This window comes from Lepus europaeus, chromosome 15, assembly GCF_033115175.1.
Source record: "Lepus europaeus isolate LE1 chromosome 15, mLepTim1.pri, whole genome shotgun sequence".
Lineage (NCBI taxonomy): Eukaryota > Metazoa > Chordata > Mammalia > Lagomorpha > Leporidae > Lepus > Lepus europaeus.
In genome coordinates, this window is record NC_084841.1 from 73,042,323 (window position 1) to 73,067,861 (window position 25,539).

Consider the following 25,539-nt stretch of genomic DNA (forward strand, 5'->3'; position numbering starts at 1 on the left):
TCCCTGTTCAAGCTGCACATCGACACCTTCCACATCGACCCACAGTGTTCCTCTTCCTTCTGTAGAATTTCCATTCGACTGAAGTTTTCCCTCTAACTCCCCAAAGAATGTACCCCACCTTTTTTTGACTCTTTATGCTTAGCCTAGAGCAGTATCATCTTCCCTATTCTGCCATCTTGGATCTCTCATGATGCACTTCTAACAAAACTAGGTAGAATTCATTAAGTTTTTATTTATAGGTTAGAAAACCTGTTACATTGAAATTAAATGTGAACATTTGACAATGTTATAAGGCTTAAGTATGCTCTCTCCCAAGTGGGAGAAAAGACAGCATTTTAAAGTGAGCATTTCCTTTTTTTTAAGGGAATTTATTGGGGGAAACCTGACAGACTGGAGGGAAGGGGCGAGGAAGGAAAAGAGGGAAAAGGAGAGCGTAAGAGAGATAGAGACAGAGGTCAGGAGATGGAAATAGAGGAGAGAGAGAGAGAGAGAGAGGAGAGAGGAGGAAAGCAGAAAGCAGAGAGAAGAGAGAGCAAGCAGAAGAGAGGAGCCAAGAGAGGAGAAGAGGAGTGAAAGAGGAGAGAGAAGAGACAAGAGAGAGGGAGAGGAGAGAGGAGCAGAGAGTGCCCTGTGTTCAGAAACAGGTCCTTTTAAAACTTTGTTGGAGGGCAGGCAGGGAAGCAGGAGCAATGAATTCCATTAGGATGGGGGTGGAGCTTGACACCGGTGGTTGGGCCATGTGGCCACCTGGCTTCCAGCAATGGCGGCCGGGGGGGCTAGAGCCTAGGATGGTGTTAGGGTGTAGATCACACCATAGATAAGACTGCGCCATTTTACTAACACCCCCCCCCCTTTTGTTTTAATAAAGCAGGAGTTGTATGGGATTACATTAGTCCCAAAAGTCCAGGAAGGGTAGAGCTACTTTCTGCTGACATGGGGTGATGAGGCACTCTTTGCTGGCATGAGGCAATGTTTCAAGCCGCTGTCTCCTGTGTGGGGAGTTGAGTATATCCCTGTAGCAGCATTTAGTTGACCACCTGGTTGCTTAAGGCCTTGGTTCATTCCATTATCCCCTGCTGTGAAACACTTAAACAGACACTGTAGTATAAAAGACAGCAACCAATGATCCTAAGCATGACATTAACCAGGTAATGAGAAGATTTCATAGAGGAGAGGAAATGAGGGGGGGGTGGTCTCTGGACCCTTGTGAGAACAGTTTGGTGGAGGTGGTTTAAAGCTGATCCCAACCAAGACTGGGAGAAAGGCCACTTAACTTTTGGGGTCTGTCTGTAGAGAAATTCTGAACGATCATACGACATTAAGTGGAGGAGAGGACCATCAATACACACAGGTTAGTAGAGCCATTGATGTAATAGTAGAAGCTATGATTACAAAGGAATGAGGCCCAACAGGGCTCAATAGAAAGGACAGAGTCATTATTAGAGGGCCTAAGAAATGTGCTGTCTAAGCTACAACTAAGTTTTCTGATTGAGAGGCAAATAGAACCTGACAGAAGGGGTTTGATAATTATCTGGTGGGTGGGGTACATCATCATAACGGAGATGTGAACCTCTTGGGGAAGGCACCCTGTTGACTTCCATTACCTAGCTGGCCTGGAAGGAGAGCTGGCCAGGAAAAGGCAGGTGGCAACAGGAAATTTACAGCTCTGCATGCAATGTTACTGACCCTACTTGGCCATCCCCTCAGCTGCGGTGGTCACCTTGGAAGCTGGGCTGAGTGAAGGGCTTTTCAGCTTAGAGCCAGCAAGATCTGTGGCTCTGACCTGGGTGTCCTTTGACTCCAGTGTAGTCCCATTTCCAGTGACCCAGTTCTTGGCTGGCAGAGCTGCCAGGGCTCTTCACAAGCTGACTTCCTCTGAAGCCCAGGCTTTCCACATTGAAAACCGCTATAGGATTGGCCTATTGGGTCTACTTGAGGGCAGATCACTATATAGAGCTGTCTTCAATAGGCCTGCCACCGATCTTTATATTTCTTCTGATGCCTAACTTTATTTTCTTCCTGGTTTTTGTTAAAGCAGACCAGAGGATGCAAATCAAGGGGATGCTCAAGTCCCATCTCTAATCTTTGTGGCCTAAACTAGAAGTCTATAGTCATAGGCATGTTCTGATAGTGGTTTTTCTGAGGTAGATAATGCCCACGAGGAAAACTATGTTCTCACTTTAAAACTTCCTCTCCCTTTTTTCCTTTGAGTATGGAGGCTTTTCCTGTTTACTGTGTGCATAGCATAATAAGTCTAGCTGTGAAATTATAACTTAAGCTTTCATTTTGGCTATGCTATTACAGAAAATGTTAACCATCCCTTTTATATGATATAAAGATCAAATTGTCCATCTTAGAGAGTCCTTCAGAATAGTTAGTTTCCCACCTCGAAGAGAATAGAGAAATGAGAGAACAAGTCAGACTTAGAATAGAGAAATGAGGGAGCAAATCCTAGGTTGCTTACTGACAATAGCAATATCAAATGAAAACTTAGCAAGCAGATTCAACCATTAGATAACAACTTAGGAAAACATTTACCAGAAGGTCCAATGCCTTCAATAAATTTTAAGAATACATGTACTTGGAAACGTCTTTTAATCTCTAACATGGTGTAGCTTGTTTAACCAGTAATTTCAAGCACAAGCATATAAAATGCTTTTAGTTTCTTTCTACCAACAGATTTAAAACATCTGATATAGAGATTCAAGTCACATGAAACAATATGTATCTTTGATTAATTTTAGCAGTTTAACTTTATGGGCAATCTTTTATCTATAAGCTAATTAAAATAAAACTCTTAAGAAATTTTCCCATGTAGACATACAATATGTATACCGATAAAACATAACTTACAAGATACAACAATAAAGCAGTTTCAGTAATAGCTTTTTAAAATCTAACTCTTTTTGTAAATTACCAATTGATTTGAATTACTTTCTGTTCTTAGTAACCTCAGTTAACCATACTTTCTCTCAGTTGGTACCTGTAATACATTATTGGCTTCATCTGTTTATAGAGTCATCCCAAAGTACTGAATACAATAGAAATGCCTGGAAAAAGTCCATCAGAACCTTTACAAAACTGGGAATGACAAAAGACTTTAAGTTGCCACGATTAAAATTATTTGCTTACTTCACACAGTATTTTCAAAAGCACCTGTAGGATTTCACAAAGCATTTAACTCTTTTAGGCCTCTAGGATTTCTTATTAAAATAACCTTCGTGTAAAGAAATTATGTGATATGTACTCTATAGAATACTATACAGCAGTTAAAAAATGAAATCTGGTCATTTGCAACAAAATGGAGGAATCTGGAAAACATCATGTTGAGTGAAATAGACAGTCCCAAAGGGACAAATATCATATGTACTCCCTGATCAGTGACAACTAACTGTGCACCTAAAAGGAAACCTGCTTAAGTGAAATGGACACTATGAGAAACAATGACTTGATCAGCCCTTGCTCTGACTGTTGAGGAACAACTTACTACTTTATTCCTTTTAGTATTTTTTTGTTCAACATAGTACCATTGGTTGAACTCTTTAATTAACACACAATTCTTTTTAGGTATTTAAATTTAACTGAAAAGTGATCCTTGTTAAATATAAGAGTGGGAATAAAAGAGGGAGGAGATGCACAGCTCGGCACATGCTCACTCGGACTTACCCCTAATTGTAGAGTTAGAAATGTGCCAAGGGATTCCAATTCAAATCCCATCAAGGTGGCATGTACCAATGCCATCTCACTAGTCAAAGTGATCAGTTTCAGTTCACAATTGATCATAATGATATGATTAAGTGTCAAATGGATCAGATAAACAAGACGAGTGTCTGCTAATACTAACTGATAGAATTAAAAAGGAGAGACTAATCCAACATGGGAAGTGGGATACACAGCAGACTCATAGAATGGCAGATGTCCTAAATAGCACTCTGGCCTCAGAATCAGCCCTTAAGGCACTTGTATCTGGCTAAAAAGCCCAAGAGAGTATTCCAGGCATGAAAAGCCAAGACATGTGGCAAAAAAAAAAATGATCTAAATGAAAGTTCTCTGTGTGTGAGATCCCAGTGGAAAGAACGGGCCATCAAAGAAGGAGGTACCTTTCTTTGAAGGGAGAAAGAAACTTCCACTTTGACTATGGCCTTGTATAAATAAGATCGGAGTGAGTTGGAGAACTCAAGAGGCTTCCATAGCCTTGGTAGCTCATGATAAGAGCCTTGGGTGATTACTGACATCATAAATAAAAGTATCAATTGTTGAATCAACAACAGGAGTCACTGTGCACTTACTCCCTATGTAGGATCTCTGTCCTTAATGTGTTGTCCAATGTGAATTAACGGTATAACTACTACTCAATCAGTACTCTATACTTTGTGTTTCTGTGTAGGTGCAGTCTGTTGAAATATTTACTTAGTATATACTAAATTGATCTTCTGTATATAAAGATAATTGAAAATGAATCTTGTTGTGAATGGGATGGGAGAGGGAGTGGGAGATGGGATGGTTGTGGGTGGGAGGGTGGTTATGGGGGGAAAGCCACTATAATCCAAAAGTTGTACTTTGGAAATTTATGTTTATTAAATAAAAGTTAAAAAAAAACCATCATGTCTAGTAACACAAGATCATTTCAGACATTTGCATCAGTACTATTTTATATTACAAAAACTTAAAATTTAGCACCGGTTCACATCTTGACAGTACTTCTAATATAATCCAAATAGCCTGATAAGTAGGTTTCTCTATAAGATGAGAGACATGTCTTTGAAAATTTCAAAGTCTAAATTTTGGAATTTTAGTTTTTTGAATGACTGTCAAGGATGCCAAGAAGGCTCAAAATCCAAAATATCTAGTTGAAATAAGATTCCTTATCATCGTGACATAATATAGACCAAATTTGATCATTGTTACAAGGTGATTATTCAAATGTTTGAAAATAAGCACATATTTAAATAACCCATAGCTCCTAATAAAAACTCAGCTGTTTTAAACAATTAGAATTTAACTGAGACATCAAGAGAACATAATAGATTACTTTACATCATTGCTATAACAGAAAATCAGATTCTAATTCTATGTCAAAGAGAAATAGATTAGTATACTTGTGATGTTTTCCATCTGCCAATGTCCTTGATTTACATTTTGAAATAACCTGTTAAAAATCTCCAAATTAAGATAACATTTTTAAATAAGTAACACATCAAATTTCAGCCTGAGTTACTTTAAGCAGTGTTGAACTATTTTTCATAGTTTATGAAAACATATTCATTAAACCAACCCAAATAGTTTTTCTATAGACTATAGCATGCTGAGTGCCAAAGTTTACATTTAGATGCATTTATCTCATTTGCCTTTATCCAATTTAAATCAGCAGTTACACCTAAGTGACTTAAGAGGCTTATATTATATCTCTTTCTGAGGTCTTCCTAGATTCGAGAAAGAAATTCCTTCAAACTCAGTGTCTAGTTACAGTTGCCTTTTTCCTAAGAACACCTTAGGCCCATGACATCATAGTCAACAGTCAGCCACGTGGGGCTGCTTCTGAAACAAAAGTTCAGACAGCTGCCAGATAGTTCCCAAAGGTGACAATGGGCCAGAGTTCAGGCACCAAGGACAAGACGTGGAGGTGAGAAGACCTGATTTTCCTGTCTGGCTTAAAGTGAGCATTTCTTGATTCAATGAAAGTGGGGAGATTAGAATATCTAAGGAAATGGACTAGTTCATTAGAAATAGTAATGTTTAAAACAGCTAAATTTATGGAAATGAACTTGTCATTTATTTGTTAAAGTGTCATTTGTCCTACAAAATTACCCAAATTCTGGATTTTGCTGATTACTTCTTCATGATGGCAATTTGTTTGTTTCTCCACCCCTGATGTTTCCTATAAAAAGGTATTTAGATTTAGATCTTTAATATCTGGCAATGCTAAGATCAAACAGTGGGTTCTGATGTTAATCTGGTTTAACCATGATAAATTCACAACTGACCTTTCGCATATGGTTTTAGCATTTGTCATTGACAGTTAAGACCATTTTATATAATTCTGTCTAATTATACACGTCCTTTTAATACATTTGCAGACATTTTTCAAAATTATTTCAATTGGCAAGTAATATTTCTATACTTGTATGTATTATGTGGTACAATATAATGTTTAAATAGATGTATACAGATGATCCTTGCTGGGGTTACAACTCAACAAACTCATAACAAGTTGAAAATCTTATAAGCCAACTATTTAACACACTTAACCTACTGAACAAAACTTAGCCTAATCTGTCTTAAACGTGTTAAGAACATTTATATTACTTTCTGGAACATTTGTTTATTTTTATTTATTGGAAAGGCAGAGTGACACAGAGATAGAGTTCTTCCATCTGCTGTTTCACTCCATCAGCCCTATCAGGGTCTCCCACGTAAGTGCCAGTGACCCAGGTACTTGAACTGTCATCTGCTGCTTCCAAGGCCCATCAGCAGGGAGCTAGATCAGGAGTGGAGCAGCTGAGACTTGAACTACCACCTCACTATTGGAAATCATTGTCTCAACTGGGACTTAACCCATCGAGCCACAATGTACCTACCTATTTTCATGGGTTTTCAGTTGGACAGACTAATCTTTTTTTTTTTTTTCTTTTGAAAGGCAGAGTGGACAGTGAGAGAGAGAGAGACAGAGAGAAAGGTCTTCCTTTACCGTTGGTTCACCCTCCAATGGCCACTGTGGCCTGCGCGCTGCAGCCAGCACACCGTGCTGATCCAAAGCCAGGAGCCAGGTGCTTCTCCTGGTCTCCCATGCGGGTGCAGGGCACAAGGACTTGGGCCATCCTCCACTGCACTCCCGGGCCACAGCAGAGAGCTGGCCTGGAAGAGGAGCAACCGGGACAGGATCCAGTGCCCCGACTGGGACTAGAACCCAGTGTGCCGATGCCACAGGCTGAGGATTATCCTATTGAGCTGCAGCACTGGCCAAGAAGTTGTTACAGTCTTTTTTTTTTTTTTTCTTTTGACAGTCAGAGGGTACAGTGAGAGAGAGAGAGAGAAAGGTCTTCCTTTTTCTGTTGGTTCACCCCTCAATAGCCGCTGCAGTCGGCACTCCACGCTGATCTGAGGCCAGGAGCCAGGTGCTTCTCCTGGTCTCCCATGCGGGTGCAGGGCCCAAAGACTTGGGCCATCCTCCACTGCCTTCCCGGGCCACTGCAGAGAGCTGGACTGGAAGATGAGCAACCAGGACAGACTCCGGTGCCCCGGCTGGGACTAGAACCCGGTGTGCCGGCCCCACAGGCTGAGGATTAGCCTATTGAGCTGCAGCACTGGCGTTGGCAAACTAATCTAACACAAAGTCTAAAAATATTTTAATGTTGCATATCTCATATAATTATAAAAGAACTATGTCTAGGGGCTGGCTCTGTAGCATAGCAGGTAAAGCCGCCGCCTGCGATGCCGGCCTGTATGGGCACAGATTTGAGTCCCAGTTTCCAATCCAGCTCTCTGCTATGGCCTGGGAAAGCAGTAGAAGATGGCCCAAGTCCTTGAGCCCCTGCACCCACGTGGGAGACCAAGAAGAAGCTCCTGGCTTTGGATATGCACAGCTCCAGCCATTGCAGCCATCTAGGGGAGTGAACCATTGGATGGAAGACCTCTCTCTGTCTCTCTGCCTCTGCCTCTCTAATTCTGCCTTCCAAATAAAACAAAATCTTTAAAAGAAAAGATTATATGGCCCCATTTGTGTGGCCTCTAATGGAAGGGGTGGATTATGACAAATCAAGGCATCAGAGCTTACCTCAAATAGGAAGTCAGTAGAGACGTGGGTCTCCCATTTCTCTCAGAGGACATGATCTCAATTACCTAGGTACTTCACATCAGCCTCTACCCCTCAAAAGATTCCACTGTTTCCTGATAGTACTACCAGTCCTTTAATCATGGATGTTTGGGGAACACTCAAACCCATACCCAAACAATGGCCTTAAGTTTCTATTTTCTCATTATTGAGTAGTTTGAGCTCCTTTTATTTTTTTGCTTTGTTCCTTATCTATTATAATTTTGGAGTTTTCAATTTAGTCTATGAGTAGCTTTCTTTGCTGTATAAAAGGTTTTAGGTTGACACAATTTCAATTGTCTATTTTTGGTTTTATTGTCTTGTACTTATGGGGTCATATGCTAAAATTCTCAGCCCAAATCAAAGAGCATTTCTTGCAGGCAGCACTGTGGTGTAGTGGGTAAAGCAGCCACCTGCAATGCCAGCATCCCATATGGGTGTCAGTTAGACTCCCTGCTGCTCCACTTCTGATCCAGCTCTCTGATATGGTGTGGGAAAGCAGTAGAAAATGTCCCAAGTCCTTAGGGCCCTGTACTCATGTCGGGGACCTGGAAGAAACTCCAGGCTCCTGGCTTCGGATGGGCCCAACTCCGGCCATTGTGACCTTTTGGGGGAGTAGACCAGCAGAGAGAAGACCTCTCTTTCTTTCTCTCTCTCTCTGCCTCCCACCTCTCTGCCTTTCAAATAAATAAATACGTCTTGGGGCTGGTGCTGTGACGCAGTGGGTTAACACCTTGGCGTGAAGTGCCAGCATCCCATATGGATGTCGGTTCTAGTCCTGGCTGCTCGTCTTCCAATGGAGCTCTCTGCTATGGCCTGGGAAAGCAGTAGAAGATGACCCAAGTCCTTGAGCCCTTGTACCCATGTGGGAGACTAAACTTTGATGACTGAGAATTATTGTTTAGGCAAATTTTAAAAGGTAAGTGGATAAGTCCAGATATCATTTTATTACTGTGATCTTCTTTGTATACTATCATTCAAGATATTTGTGTACCTTGAATTTCGTCATGTTTCACAATCCCTGTGTGTGTGTGTAGCCTTTTTTTTTCTTCCCTTCCTTTTTTTGTTATTGTTGATTCTATATTAGTAGCAGCTTTTATTGGTTAATCATCATAAGCAGGTGCAGCATAAACGTATTCATTGGTAATTTGTTCTTGGGTTCACAGGGTAGTTAAAATCTTACTGAAATGATTGCTGAAATGCTGCTGGGAAGAAACATATTTCTTCTAATGTGTGTGTGTTTCTGTCTGAAGAGGATCACTTATGCAGTGCTTGCACTGCAAGTGCCTTACTTTGCTCGGAGCTCTTCTGATCTGTCTCAGCTAACATATTGGGTGAATGTGAATGCAGATCACAGAAAGTCTAGCAGCCTTAGTTGGTGAATTTGGTTTTTTGTGCTGTTAGTTCTCCCAAAGCTGCAAGGGAAGGAGGATAAGTACTATAAATATTCAATTTTTTTCTTCATGTCTAAATGTTACTTATGAAAACTCATGTTGAGTTATGAATATAAGGAGACATATGGGTAGGAAGAAATGTACCTCTTTAAAACCCTAAGATTTAGCCATTAAAGTTAAAGTTCATTTGCATGTATAGAAATAAACATTCATTTTATTACAAATATAATAAAGGTACACAAACCACCAAAAAAATCCATCGCACTTCAGTGTTATCATTGTAAGGTTTCCGCTTTCATTCTTATTGTTAATTAGAGTCTTCTGTTTTTACACTAACAAAGCATTTTTAAATTTTGCTTAGGTTTTAAAAAAACAAACTCTTAGCTTTGCTCATCATCTCTATTGTTTTTCTTTTTTTTTAAGATTTATTTTATTTACTTGAAAGAGTTACAGACAGAGGTAGAGATAGAGAGGTCTTCCATGTGCTGGGTAACTCCCCAAATGGCTGTAATGGCAGGAGCTGAGCTGATCTGAAGCCAGGAGCCAGGAGCTTCTGTCGGGTCTCCTACTTGGGTACAGGGGCCCAAGGACTTGGGTCATGTTCTACTGCTTTCCCTGACACGTTAGCAGGGAGTTGGATCAGAAGAGGAGGAGCTGGGACTTACAACAGCATCCGTATGGGATGCCAGCACTGCAGACCAGGGCTTTGACCTGATGCGCCACAGTGACACCCCCTCCATATTGTTTTCTTAGTCTGTTAATTTATTTCTGTTCTGATCTTGCATCTATGTATATTCTTTCCTACTGCTAACCCCTCCCCCATTTTTTGGTCTTTTTTCCTCTAGTTTCCTGAGGCGTAATATTAAGTTGTTTATTCAAGATTTTCTTCTCTTTTGATGCAGGCTATAATGCTACATACTGCCCTGTTAGAACTGCTTTTCCTGAGTTCCCTACATTTTGGTATGTTGTATTTTCATTTTCATTTGCCTCATGATTTTTTAAAATTAATTTATTTGACAGGCAGAGTTACAGAAAGACAGAGGAAGAGAGAGAGAGAGAGAGAGTCTTCCATCCAATGGTTTACTCCCCAATTGGCTGGAACTGCCTGAGCTGTGCCTAACCAAAGCCAGGAGCCTGGAGCTTCCTCTGGGTCTCCTACGCAGGAATAGGTGCCCAAGGACTTGAACCATCTTCTACTGCTTTCCCAGGCCATAGCAGAGAGCTGCAATGGAAGTGGAGCAGCTGGGACTCAAATGGGCGCCCATATGGGATGCCGGCACTGCGGGTCGGGGCTTTACCTGCTTACCACAGCGCCAGCCCGGCCCCTCATGATGTATTTTTAAAATTTCTTGGGGCCAGCGCTGTGGCGCAGTGGGTTAACACCCTGGCCTGAAGCACCGGCGTCCCATATGGGTGCCGGTTTGAGACCCTGCTGCTCCACTTCCTATCCAGCTCCCTGCTATGGCCTGGGAAAGCAGAAGATGGCCCAAGTGCTTGGGCCTCTGCACCTGCATGGGAGACCCAGAAGAAGTTCCTGGCTCCTAGCTTCAGATCAGCACAGCTCCGGCCGTTGCTGCCAATTGGGGAGTGAACCAGTGGATGGAAGACCTCTCTCGCTCGCTCTCTCTCTCTCTCTCTCTGCCTCTCCTCTCTTTGTGTAACTCTGACTTTCAAATAAATAAATGAATCTTAAAAAAATTTCTCTTAATTTCTTCTATGATCTAGAGTTATTTAGGAAATTTTTTTAAAATTTTATTTATTTTAAAGGGAGAACTACAGAGAGAGACAGAGAGATCTTCCATCTGCCAGTTCACTTTCCAAATGGCTACAATGTCGGAGCTGGGCTGGTCTGAAATGAGGAGACAGGAGCTTCTTCCATATCTCCTGTGTGTATGTGGCAGGAGCGCAAGGATCTTCCGCTGCTTTCCTAGGCACATCTGCAGGGAGCTGGATCTGAAGTGGAGGAGCTGGGACTTGAACCCGTGCATATTCAGAATGCTGGCATCACAGGCGGTGACTTTACCCACTACACCACAACACTGGCCTCAGGAACATATTATTTAGTTTCTACATAGTTGTGAACTTTGCTTGATTCTTCCCGTTATTATTTCTAGTTTTGTACCATCATGGTATAAAAGAATAGTTGAGGGGATGGCACTATGGCTCACTTGACTAATCCTCCACCTGCAGTGCCGGCATCTCATATGGGCGCCGGGTTCTAGTCCTGGTTGCTCCTCTTCCAGGTCAGCTCTCTGCTGTGACCCGGGAAGGCAGTGGAGGATGGCCCGAGTGCTTGGGCCCCTGCACCCACATAGGAGACCAGGAGGAAGCAACTGGCTCCTGGCTTCGAATCGGCACAGCTCCTGCTGTTCTGGCCATTTGGAGAGTGAACCAACAGAAGGAAAGCCTTTCTGTGTCTCTCTCACTGTCTATAACTCTACCTGTCAAAATAAAATAATAAATAAATAAATAAATAAATAAAAGAATAGTTGATATGATTTCAGTCTTCCTAAATTTGTTAAAACTAGTTTTTTTCTCTTGTTTTTAAGACTTGCTCATTTGAAAAACAGTTAGAGAGAGGGAGAAGGAGAAGGAGAGAGAGAGGGAGAGCACTTCCATCTGTTGGTTCACTCCACCAGTGGCAGCAAGGGCCACAACTGCACCTATCTGAAGACAGAGATGGGGCTTCCACGTGGGTACTGGGGTCCAAGCACTTGGGCCATCCTCCAATGCTTTCCCAGGCACAGTAGCAGGGAGCCTGGAATAGAAGTGGAGCATATGCGATACTGGTGCCACAAGTAGCGGCTTTGCCTGCTATGCCACAGTGCTGGCCCCTTTATGTAGTTTTGTAGCCCAACACATGATGTTAGGATGGGATATTTTACATATATTTATCAGATACATTTGTTCCAAAATGTGGGTCATGTTCTAAATTTCCTTACTAGTTTTCTACCTAGATGACCTGGTTTTTGTTGTTGTTGAAAGTGGAACATGGGAATCCCCCACTAATATTTTGTTAGTGTATTACTCCCTTCGAATCTCTGAATGTTTGCTTTATATATTTAGGTGCTCAGATATTGGCTGCACATAATTATTGTATCCTCTTGATAAATTGGCCATTTAACCACTTCGGTAATGACCTTGTTTTCTTTTTACTTTTTGACCTAAAGTCTATTTTGTGTAAGTATACCTGTTCTGCTCTCTTTTGGTTTTTTCTTCTGTAAAATATATGTTTTCCCTCCCATCACTTTCAGACTGTGAATGTCTTTTATGTAAAATGAGTCTCTTCATAATCTGTAGCTTGTTAACTTACCCAGGCACTCTATCTTTTGAACAAATAATTTAATCAATTAACATTAAAAATGGGTATCAATAGGTAGGGACTTCCTAGTGCCATATTGTTCATTTATTTCTAATTATTTTTAAGAACCTTGACTATTTTTCTTCCTTTGTCATTTAAGAAGTTTTGGTAGTGGTTTTCCTTAAATCTTTTATTTTCATCTCCTTTGTAGGGATTATAGGGTTTTGTCTTGTGGTAACCCTGAGATACACATAACAAATATTGCATTAGGTATATTCAAAAAGTTAATTTGAAAATGAATAGTATATATAAACTGTGCATGCATTTCAAATTTTTTTGAAACTACCTCTTAATTCCATTTTCTATAAACTTTTTAAATTACCTTCATGCTTACAACAAGTGATTTTAACCTAATAACACTTGATTTCCATTCATACACAAATTGGACTTTTACTCTCCTTTACTCCATGTTCTTTTTTGGTCATAATTTACATTTTAATAATTTGTATCCCTTGACAATTGTAAAAGCTGTTGTTTTAATCAACATATCTTTTAACCTCTATACTATACATATGATTTACCAGTAACCATTACTGTCTTAGTGGTTGAATTTAAAAATGTACTTACTTTAACCAAGGAGTTTTGCTTTTTGTACATTTTTATTAGTTCCTTTGTCTTAAGTTTGAAGAACTCCCTTTAGCATTTTTTTTTAAGGCAGGTCTAGTAATGACTCCTTCAAGTTGTATTTATCTAAGAAAGTGTCTCCCTTTACTTTGTGAAAGACAAAATTGCTGGGCAGATGTTTTCAGGTTTTTTTGTTTTGTTTTTTTTACGCTTCTGCATATTTTAACCCACTTTCCGGCCTTCAATGTTTCTCTTCAAAAAGGATCACGTGGTCTTATGGAAGTTTCTTTGTACATAACAAATCGTTTTTTCATTCCTACTTTCACAGTTCTCTCTTTGTCTTTAACATTTGACTATCTGGTTTTGATGTGTTTTGGTGTGGGTTACCTTCAAGTGCAGTGGGATGGAACACATGTGGTTTGCAAATCCATATCTCTTTGTTTCACTTTTATGCTATACATTAAAAGTTGAGACCTTAGTGTACATTGTGTTACTCTTCTGGTACACAGGTGAATCATGAAGCAAATAGGAGCAAAGGGGATGTTTCATCTATGACTAACTCCAAGAACCGGCCTAAGATTGGGCTTGTGCCCTCTTTTCTACCCAACCTCTTTCTAACATTTTGGGCAACTGAGTTTGTGATAATTTATTAAGTGACAATAGAAATTTAATACACCAAATTTCTATATTTTGTGTTTTGTTTTCAGATACTACTAGTGTTGTCACAAAATATTATTGCTATGTTAGAAACAGTCAGACACAATGTAATGTGAATGTCATGTCATATTAAACTTACACTAATTATTCTAATCCCATGTGGATTTATTTGTATTATAGAACCATGTAATACTGGAGAAGATCCTGATCTCAATATTGATATTTAAAAATATTACTAATTAAAAATCACCTGAAAAATATTAAGCAAATAGAAAAGGCAAGATAGGTGAATTATAGAGAGGAGGTTGAGCCATCTAGAGTGCTTGGGAGAGAAGGGACTTACTGTGATATGGGTAGACAATTGTGTCAGTGCTGAGCATTCATTCTGCACTTCTTATCTGCTCCCTGCTAATGCTCCTGGGAAAGCAGAGGGGCTCCTGGCTCCTGGCTTCAGTCTGGCCCAGCCCTAGCCATTGCAGCCTTTTGGACAATGAACCAGCAGGTGAAGGATCTCTCTCTATCTCTGCTTCTGTCTTTAACTCTGCCTAGCAAGTAAATAAAATAAATCATTTTCTAAAGTTATACATACAAAATATTTTCTAAGATTGTTTATTAAGTAGAAATACCTCAATTTAGATATTTGATGTGTTTCATTTTACTTCAAAACTATCTTATTTGACTTACAGTATATCTTATAATATATGACATTTTAAAATCATGGAAATGGGTACTAGATTTTCTTGATAAACGTCTCCTGTTATGTAAACATTTCAAAATGTTTAGTATCTATATATAATTGGTTTATTCATTTTATTTTAATTAACTCACTGACAGTTGCTTAGATTTCTGTATGTTTAATGAACTGTGTCTGTGTGTAAAAATTTAATCCGTAATAGCAGAAACTATTAATCGTCTTGTAATATATTGTGATATGAAGGAATAAACAAATGTGTTCAAACTTGCTTATTGTAAGGGATCCCATTGTGGAAATTAGGTGAGCAGAGGCGTAGGCTCACATGTCCCTCTACATATGCGTGTCTGTAATAGTGATTCGAAAGGGTGCCTGATACTGAAAGACTTTTCACTCATGACTGCAAGCTACATCTTGTTTTCAATTTGAATTGTTTCCAATCATTGTAATATTTTAAGATTCTAAGAATGATACTCCAAAATTCTAATAACTTAAACTTTTATATCATTCTTATTAAGTTTCCTTTTTTCCATGTACTTATAATTTAGATCTTTGTAATCTTTATTCTGTAAGCTAAATTTTAATTTAAACGTATTAGGGAATGTTTACAGACTTATGAACTACTTAGGTTTCAATCAGTTACCTTATTGTCTGTGCTAGTTACAAGCAAAATCAGTAAGAAAAGTATCCACGATCCTTAGAATTGCCACGAGTATTTATGTGAATATTTCATAAACATAAAATTCTTCTAACAAAATGAGATGGTAAATGTGAATAAATTCACTCTGAGGTTTATATCACAAACTTATATATGACAATTAATAATACTATGTATGCCAACATGGAGCAACGATGGCAACCTATTTAAACACAGTCAACAGGGAGATTTCTCTCTCTTTCATGCAAATGATCAAAATATTCTTCCATATGTCAGCTACAATATGGGTCCAAAACTGGGTAATAAAATTGGTGCGATATTCCAAATGAGGATTGCTAAAACCATACACAAATGAGCAATGAAGTTTCTTTTCAGCAAATGTGTATGAAGCTCATCTGACTCGTGGTGGTTGTTTTTTAAAGACAGGTAAAATCCTGTGTTTAATCTGGATGTTTTTATTTTCCATCTTCCTCTTTCCTTCATCCAAATTTATAGTTTCATTATGTTGTGCTATTCTAAATTAAACACAATACATAAAACAAACTTTCCAACAGAGTTATCTCATGAAAATATATTCTTTTAACAGTAGAATGAAGGTGAATAACAGTAACACTCTCGGTTGAATTCCAAAGAGCAAAATATCCCAGAAGCTGTGAATGATTAAAGAATATTTCTATTCATGGCATTCTATGTGATATCATATTACTGTAAATTGCCTAAGGTTGCTTTTGAAAAAAGAAGGAATTGCAATCTTTCATTTTGTAACCACCAAAATATGTCAGGTTTGCTATTTTAAATGGTGAATAGAAGCCATATATAAAGGCAGAAAGATGATGTTGAGTTTGTGTACTTTATATGTAATGACAATTTTAGTCAAGAAAAAGGCCCTGTGTATTTATATCATATAAATGGAGTATTTGTTTCAAAATGAAAAGTATCCTCTCAAGTCATATTTAAAGGAGCAAAGGTTTACAGCCATATGAAGTCACAAGGTTTAAAACAGATGTTTTTCAAAGTTCTCATACAGTTTTATGGTACAGTCATGAATACATTTTCCTGTGTTCTCAGTGTTAGAATTTGTGTTGAGTTGCTCAGTAGAGTGTGACAAAGAACTAAAGATACAAAATAATAGCATGAATTACCTATTTCAATGGAGTCATTTTGAAATTATAGGATTCCAGAATCCATTTAACTATTTCATTTCCTCCTACGCCACTCAATACCAAAACTACCATCTGGGCTTGAGCTAGCCTTTGTTTATCACAGTTTTGTTATTTTTGACAAATGCTTTGCTACTTCTGAGTTCCATTTATTATGTCTGTAAAGTGGGGATAATGCTAGTGTGTCATGGTTGGGAAACAATTATCCACAATTATTATTTTTTTAATGTACGTGCATGGTCTGAGCTTTCTGAGAAGTGCTCTGAAGCTATTTATTTATTTGACAGGAGAGTTAGACCCTGAGAGAGAGAGAGAGAGAGAAAGATCTTCTTTCCGTTGGTTCAACCTCCAAATGGCTGCAATGGCCAGAACTATACCAATCTGAAGCCAGGAACCAGGTGCCCCTTCCTGGTCTCCCATGCGGGTGCAGGGGCTCAAGCACTTGGGCCATCCTCCACTGGCCTCCCAGGCCACAGCAGAGAGCTGGACTGGAAGAGGAGCAACTGGGACTAGAACCCGGTGCCCACATGGGATGCTGCCGCTGCAGGCGGAGATCAACAAAGTGAGCCAAGGTGCCGACCCCTCTGAAGCTATTTTTTTTTCTTTTTTTTTTTTTTTTTTTTGACAGGTAGAGTGGACAGTGAGAGAGAGAGACAGAGACAGAGAGAAAGGTCTTCCTTTGCCATTGGTTCACCCTCCAATGGCCACCACAGCCAGCATGCTGTGGCCGACACACCGTGCTGACCCGAAGGCAGGAGCCAGGTGCTTATCCTGGTCTCCCATGGGGTGCAGGGCCCAAGCACTTGGGCCATCCTCCACTGCACTCCCAGGCCACAGCAGAGAGCTGGACTGGAAGAGGGGCAACCAGGACAGAATCCGGCGACCCGACTGGGACTAGAACCTGGTGTGCCGGCGCTGCTAGGCGGAGGATTAGCCAATTGAGCCGCGGCGCCGGCCATCCCTCTGAAGCTATTTAGACTGATCCCTTAGAGCCTCTTGCTGACATTGCTGCCTTAACAAGCCTGATACCTTCCCCTGCTGTCCCAAGGACAGATTCCTTTGCCTTGCAGCAGGAAGGCCTCTCCAGGCAGAGGAGGGAGGGACAGATGTATCAAAGACTGTTTACACCTCTGACTCACCTAAATCCAAGGTTTCTCTTCGGTGGTGAAACCCCACTGCAAGTCAGAGTAATGTCAGGCTGTCACTTGTCACCCACTGGATGGGAGATTGGGGAATTAGGGTTGAGATGACTGTGCACATATCATGATCTGTTCATGAACCTGGAGAACTTGTATACCCTGTCAGAACAAATATAAATTTGAAGTCTAAACAGCCATTTACCATCTTTCCTTGAGATGAGGACTCAGAATTTGTTCAGCAGCAATGTGTCCACCTCCAGAAGGTAAAGAACATTTGCAGGGTCAGAACAGCCTTAGACAGACCGGCCCCCTTTTCCCATGGTCAATTTAAAGATAGGCCAAACATGGCCGGAGTCACTAAAGGAGTGGACTGCCAAGTCAGTAATATTTCTATGAAATGTTTTGCTCCTGTGTGAGAGTGTCATGTTAAGGGAATCATTTTTCCTGCCCAGTTCTTTGTACTTAGGAACTTGTCCTGTGAGGATGCCGTGAATGAATAAGCAGCAGAAGCGCTGTAAACATTAAGAGGAAGACTGAAGAGGAAAGAAACATGCTGAGAAGTGGAAGGGCAGAGAATGGCAGAGGAGAACGGTGCTGTTGACATTTTTCAGTTGCCAAATGAACCCTGACTCATTCCTCTGAATCTATTTTTGTGTATGCAATAACTACTCCCTACAATCTAAGAAAACCCCTTTTTTAAGTTTTCATTTACTTAGGACTAAAAGCATTCTAAGGCAAGAATCTGCCTGAATGAATTCTTATGAAGATTAAATGAATTGAGAGATAAAGTGACCATAACAATCTAGATGATGCTCAAATAGGAAAAAAAAAAAAGTGGATATATTTTTGCTTCTGCTGCTGATAGTGCAGATGGTGTCAGTCCAACTACTTGTTGGTTTATTGCATAACTAGTTGTAAGAGCTCCCGTTGGGGAAAGTTTGCGAGGGTTTGTGAACAGAGTTTTATTCAAGCACCTGGGCAGATAGGATGGTGTATTAGTCAGACTTGCATAGCTACAAGGAAATGCCCAAGACAAGGCACTTAAGAGGGAAGGAGATTGATTCTGGTTCATGGTTTTAGCGGCTGACAGTCCAAGATCAGTTAGCCCATGGTTTTAGCCATCAAGTGAGAGTGACAGATGGCCAAGGTAGACTGTATGTGTGAAGGAAGGAGCACAGTGAGCCAGAAAAAGAGAGGACCTGTGGGCTCAACTCAAGCCTTTCAAGACAGCCTTCCAGTGAGCTAAGAACCTCCCATTTAGGCCCATCCCTAGACACCATAAATGGTTTAAGTGTCCACTCTCTTAGTACCATTAACTTATTATGAATTTGGGGTTTAACCATCTTCATGAATTTGGGTGCCATAGCCTATTAAACTATAGCAGATGGAATCTATGAGTTAATGATAGGACCATTAGGATAAAGCAAAAATAGGTAAAAATTTAGTTAGAACAAGTATTCTCATAGGGAAATTCTTTATACTCTTAACAATTATGTAGATTTCTGAAGAGCTTTGCTTAGGTGAGTTATCTACATCAATGTTTACTGCATTGTATTTTTTAAATATTTATTTTGAAAAAAACAAAAATAAGTAAATAAAAGAAAGTCAGAGTTACAGAGAGAGGAGAGACAGAGAGGGAGAGAGAGATCCCATCCACAGGTTACTCCCCAAATGGCCATGACAGCTAGGGCTTGGCCAAACTGAAGCCAGGAGCCAGGAGATTCATCCAAGTCTCCCACGTGTGTGGCAGGGGCCCACGCACTTGGGCTATTTTCTGCTGCTTTTCCTAAGCCATTATGATGGAGCTGTTTTGGTAGTGGTGCATCCAGGGCATGACAGCACTCATACGGGTGGCTTGTGTCACCAGTGTCAGCTCTATCTGCTACACCAAAACGTCGGCCCATGCATTATAATTTAAAACGGAGAAAATTTGAAGTACTTGATTACGTAATTTTAACATAATTTCTTTGAAATTATATTTTAACATATCACAATTTTTTTCCAAAATTAAAAAAAGATTGAAGAAAATGGAAGTGTTTATGCTTTATGCATATCACTTGAATGTCTGGATTCCCACATCTACATCTGCAGTCAAAGTGGTTTGCTATGTTAGTTTGATTGAAGCCTTAGGAAGAAGTTTTGGTTTTCTACAGGTATGTAGTTAGAAAAGGGAGGAGTCTTAGAGTCACCTTTTGAAATAATTGTGATATTTTTTAACTACATGATGTATCATTTGATCATTTACGATTTCTTTTTTGAAGTTTATTTATTTTATTTATTTGAAAGTTGAGAGAGACAGAGGAAGAAAGAGAGAGAGACAAAGAGACACACAAAGTAGAAGAGATAAAGGGAGACAGAGGGAGAGAGGGAGCACCTGTCTGCTGGTTCACCTTCAAAATGCCAGCACCAGTCAAGCCTGGAACACGTCAATCCAGGAGCCAGGAACTCAATCCAGGTCTCCTACATGGGTGACAGGGACCCTACCGTTTGGGCTGTTACCTGCTGCTTTCCAGCATGTGCATTGGTGGGAAGCTGAAACAAGTAGCCAGAGGAAGGAATTGACGCTAGGAACTTCAGTATGGGATGCAGGCGTCTCAAGAGACATTTTAACTCTGCCAAAGGGCCAATCCTTATGATTTCTTTAAAATTGATTGCAAGGTACAAACTTAATCCATAAAGACAAATATTTAATATAAATATGATTTGTTAATGTTTTGTGCTTGAATTATTTTCACTCATTCATAATTTGATAGCATCATCTATTGATTATTTGAAAAATATTGGTTGAGTCATGCCTGTCTCGCACATATTGAAATATATCATTACCACATTTGCTATCTTCTCCGATGCTCTCATCAGAATGTTATTTAAATATGCAGAAATTGCCAAGTTCGTGGTGGCAGACATATATTTTCCAAAATTCTAATTTTTGAAAGCTTGAAATTTATCATTTTAATAAATGCTGTCAGTTGTTTTCCTTGAGATGACAGTTTCGCTTCATTAATTTTTGACAGGATGTCTATCAAATCTGTCTGAATAATTATAGTATATCTGTCAGTTGTGTTTTTGGTAAGAATGGAGTTCTACTAAAAAAAATACACACACACCTAATTAGGTTTGCCTACTAATAATTACAAAAGTGCTTTACTCTAGACAGCCATCATACTTAAGAATATATCATAAATGTTTAATGGGCTTTTCCCACTTTTTTATACAGACTTTAAAAAGATACATATATAAAGCTCAAAGTTTAATCAACTTGGGGCCCAGCACTGTGGTGTAGCAGGTTAAGCCACTGCCTGCAGAGCCAGCATCCCATATGGGTGTCAGTTTGAAAGATGGCCCAAGCCCCTGGATCCCTGCCACTCACATCTCACATGGGAGACTTGAAAGAAGCCTATGGCTCCTAGCTCTTGGCTTCAGCCTGACCCAGCCCTGGTCATTGTGGCCATTTGGGAAGTGAATCACTGGATGGAAGATCTCTTTTCTTCTTTGTCTCTTCCTCTCTCTCTCTGTAACTCTGCATTCCAAATAAATAAATGTATCAACAAATTTTTAATTAATCTCTTCACTGCTTTTTTTCAAGGACTGTGCTGTAAAAATTTGGATATTTTATTTTATTGAATTATGAATATTTTAAAAAGAAATACAATGGAAGTTAGAATCATGGCATTATTCAGTGCTGCTTCCTTGGTTCATGTTAAGGTGACAGCAGTTTTGCTGTCATTGCTTTTGCACCATTAATGTGTATGTCAACTCAGTGAAAAGGGTAAATTATCCAGTCATCAGTTGATGGACATTTGGGTTGATTCTATATCTTAGCTATTGTGAATTGAGTTGCAATGAACATGGGAGTACAGATAACTTATAAGATTAACCCTACAGTAAGTAAAGAGTTCAACAAATATTGTGAGGGAAAAACAACACCAAAAAAAAAAAAAAACCCACTTTTCCTCAACAGTAAAGACAAGAGCTATAAACAATCATTAAATCTCAAAAAATGTCAATTATACTTGTATGCATTACATTTTCGATGGAAAACATAGGGCATGTCTTTTGGGGACTGGCTAATTTCTGGTTGCATCCATCTGGTTGCGAAAGACAGGATTTTTGTTTTACCACTGAGTAGTATTCCATGTTGTGTATATTCCACAGAGTATAAAGTAAATTGAAAATAGATCTTTGTAAAAATTAAGAGTGGGAATAGGAGAGAGAGGAGGAAGAAGGGTAGAAGCATGGATGGAGAGGATATGGTGAGAAGAATCACTGTGTTCCTAAATCTGAGTATATTAAATGCATGAAATTTGTATACCTTAAATAAAATTAAAAAATAAAAGGGTAAATTATGTGCTAGCGTGATTGAAAAAATAATATTTACTCAATGACACCTTGAAAAATCTTTAGGGCTGTTTGGAATCCACCTACCACTCCTTGATAATGAGTAAGTCAAGGAACTAAGGGGTAGAGGGACATGTAACAAAGTATCACAAATATCTCTAATTACTGATATATGCTAACAAAAGGAAGGCTTCACAACACCCTCATCAAAAGAAAGAACTTTATTTGGCTTCATGAACCATCCATTGAAATAGCCTCCATTCTTGATCCCAAAGGTAGATATTGTTATGATATGACACTTTGAAAAGTCTTTTTCCATTTGGGTGGGTATTGTTGGAGTGGTTGAGGTTTGTGAATCTTTAGTCATAGACTCATTGTATCTGGGTCTCCTGAGGTAGTTGGTTGGGAAAACCAAGATGCTGTTGGCTTTCTTCCACTTAGCCAGAGTATTTACTGCAGCAGATTAAAGCTACGACTGTGGGGTGGGGGGTGTTCATCTTTTTCTTGTGTTATCATTGCTTTTCAAATTCAGAGTTTGGGTGCCTATTTGTCCTCCACCAAGATTGTTATATTAGAAGCAAGCAGGCTTATTTTTGTATAATTTGCATGTAACACCTGCTATATGAGACAGGGAATAATTCTTGTTGACTCAACTATTTTATCTTGCTTAGTGAGATAAAGTTTAGTAATAGCTAAAGCTAAAACATTTTTGTGGTCAGCAGTTACCGGCTGGTACAAGGTTACTACTTTTATTTACTTATCACAGTACTTTCAGTTCATGAACTGCTGACATTTCCTGTCCTTATCCAAAGCTGTGAAAATCACATGCAAAGCTGTAAGACCTCTGCTTGATATAGCACGGAAGGTTAGGATGCAATTTTAGGGGCTAGAGAATGTACATTTATCCAAAGCATAATGGTCTCCACTGATATATTCCAACATCATTTTTTAAAGATTTTTTTTTTAATTGAAAGGCAAAATGACAGCAAAAATGAGACAGAGAAACACATCTTCTATCCACTGGCTCACCCACAAATGACCGCAATGGCCGGGTCTGTTCCAGGCCAAAACCAGGTGTCAGGAACTCCATGTGGGTCTCCCACGTATTTGGCAGAGACCCATGTACATTGGGCCATCTTCTGCTGTCTTCCCAGGAGCATTAACAGGGAGCTGGATTGGAAGCAGTGTAGCCAAGATTTAAACTGTTGTCTGATATGGGATGCTGCTGTCACAGGAGGTGGCTTAACCTACTGTGTCACAACACCGCCCCTCCAACATGTTTTGTGAATGTTAATAATGTGGTATTAATTTTATGCCGGTTTAAATATTTATTGCATTTTTGCATATCTGTTTTTCCTCTTATCTACTATTATTTAATGCTATCTTATTATACTTTATTGACACTTATAAGCCATTGTGCATTATTTTTAAAGAAGATATCATTTAATAAATACATATACAAAAAGCAAATAAATAAATACAGTGCGATCTCACAATTACTTCTCATACGGTAGTCTCCCCAAATTTTCATTTGAGCTGAACTTTTTCTTTGAATGGGGATTTTCAGTGGCACAAAGTATTTAGGGTTGCATCTCTAATAGCTTAAATATAAAGATTCATGTGCAAGACCATGAGTTTCATGGTTGTGTGTGACCCCTGAAACTAAAACAGAGAGTAGCCTATGGAGGATAATTGATTGGGCAGGCCATGATAATATGAAATAGAACCACAAGGAATCCTCCAGGAAATTAACCCATGGAACGTGAAATTCTAGTCACCATTCACATAAGCTTTTTCTTTCATGTGAGTATAAGCAGAGAACACTAATACGTTTAGACAATTGGTCTCAAGCAATGTATGTTGGAGGTATTGAAAAGGACATATCCCTTTTCTACCAGGGTGCAATTTATGATGCTTTTAAGAATTACATATTTCTTTGGAGATGCAAATATCTGCATATAAGATTCAGAGTTCAGCGGCACTCTCGTTGTGTAAGACTGAATTTTAATTTTAAAAATGCCTCCCAAATGTTGCACAGTTTCAGCAAATTCTGAAGTAATTTTGAACTAAGGATTAGACATCCTTACATTGGGATGTGGCAAGTATGGGCTGCAGCACAGGCAAATATATTTAGCATCCTTTCATGTATTTCTTATGTCCTCCATACTGCTGGTCTCACACAGCTAATGCTTTCTAGAATGTAGTAACTGGAGGATGAAACATAATTTGGGAGAGGAAAAATAGTATCATAAAAAAAAAATCTCTCCAACATGTGTGAAGAGCCTTGTCTAGGTGGTCATTCATAAGGGAAGAACGTATTTGAGGAACTTAGGTACAAATCTGGAAATGTCTGAAGGGTACTGGATCCACACAGAGTGGGGTCTTTGCCTTTGTTCATCTTTCTGGGAACCAGTAAATGAAATGTGATGTTAGCCAAATATGTTTGTTCTTCATTTTTAAGGAATGATACACAGAGAAAAAACTAACCATTTATAAGATATAATGATTATCATATTAATATGGGAATCCAATGATTCTTTCAAATATTTCCCATTATTGCTGCTATTATACAAAATGGCCTAAGATATGTAAGTGAGAGATACAGAATAAATATTTTGTAAATAAGTCATTCCTTTCTAATTATTAGAATAAAACAATTCTCAGGATTTTTCTTGGTACATGCTGCTTTGCTCTTCAAGTAGGATAAGTAGAACTTTCTGACACTATGACAACTTATGCTGTCTTCTGCTTATAGCAGGTAAGGAGAGAAGCTCATTTTTGCTATTTGCTGTATTTCTGTGTAGCACTCCGACTTTATTCTGAACCTGTCTATAATTTGTAGGGAAAAAGTCATGCTACTACCCTCAAAAGTGAATAAAGGAGTGCAGAGCCCAACACGATGTGGTTATTATATCGACCATTCTTTGTCTATAAAATCTGAGTTGAGATTATTTGTGAATAGCCTTACCCGATGACCTTATTGAGATGACTTCCTGGCCAGATCTATGGCATCTGCACACACATAAATGAGGTCCTATATCTGGATACTTCTGACTCTTTGCTGTCTAAATTTCTACTCATCATTATTCTGACTATGCCCCAAATAATACAGGGGCATGTGAATATTTGCAAGAGTGAAATTGCCATTTTCATTTTTATGTATTTTGATGCCTGTAGCTATACCAGAAATATTAACCGAATATTTGCAACAGGAGTTTGAATCATTTTTCGTCAGATTTTTTTAGATGTATTTCAAATGTTATCCCTTCGGTCCTAAAATGGCCTAAGTTTATCACATGTAGGGATATTTGCCCTAATGTTGATAACCATATAGTAGAGTGGACAACAGTTTTGTGATTTCTCTTTCTACTATCCCAAGATAATAGCTACTGGACCTGGTCTTCTGTTAAAAAAAAAAAAAACTGAAAAACTGGAAAAAATATTAAATAGTTTCCAGACATTGCATAATATGTGCCAAGCCTCTGAACACTGACAGAAAGGAGATAATGTGCATTAGCCACATGATTGCTCTGGTTTTCTGCCTGAATGCTTGTTACTGACTACAGTTCAAGGAGGAAAAGCCCAACACTGATCGCACTAAGCAGAAGAATAAAGGCTTGGAGTGTGAGGCTATTGAGGTGGGTGGACTTTTCAGAGAAGAGTATCAAAGAGAAGATACCTCTGTAGAGAAGGGTGTACAGAAATCTGCATGTAAGTTGCCTTGGATCTTTGCTAATTGAACATGTGCAAGTTGAGACTTCCAGAGG

At 39.2% G+C, this 25,539-nt stretch overlaps 1 long non-coding RNA gene across 1 annotated transcript in view; it reads left to right on the plus strand.

Moving 5' to 3' along the window:
* The window catches only part of LOC133774558 (uncharacterized), a 163,414-nt gene that overhangs the window by 80,087 nt on the left and 57,788 nt on the right, over positions 1-25,539 (plus strand). The window lies entirely within an intron of this gene.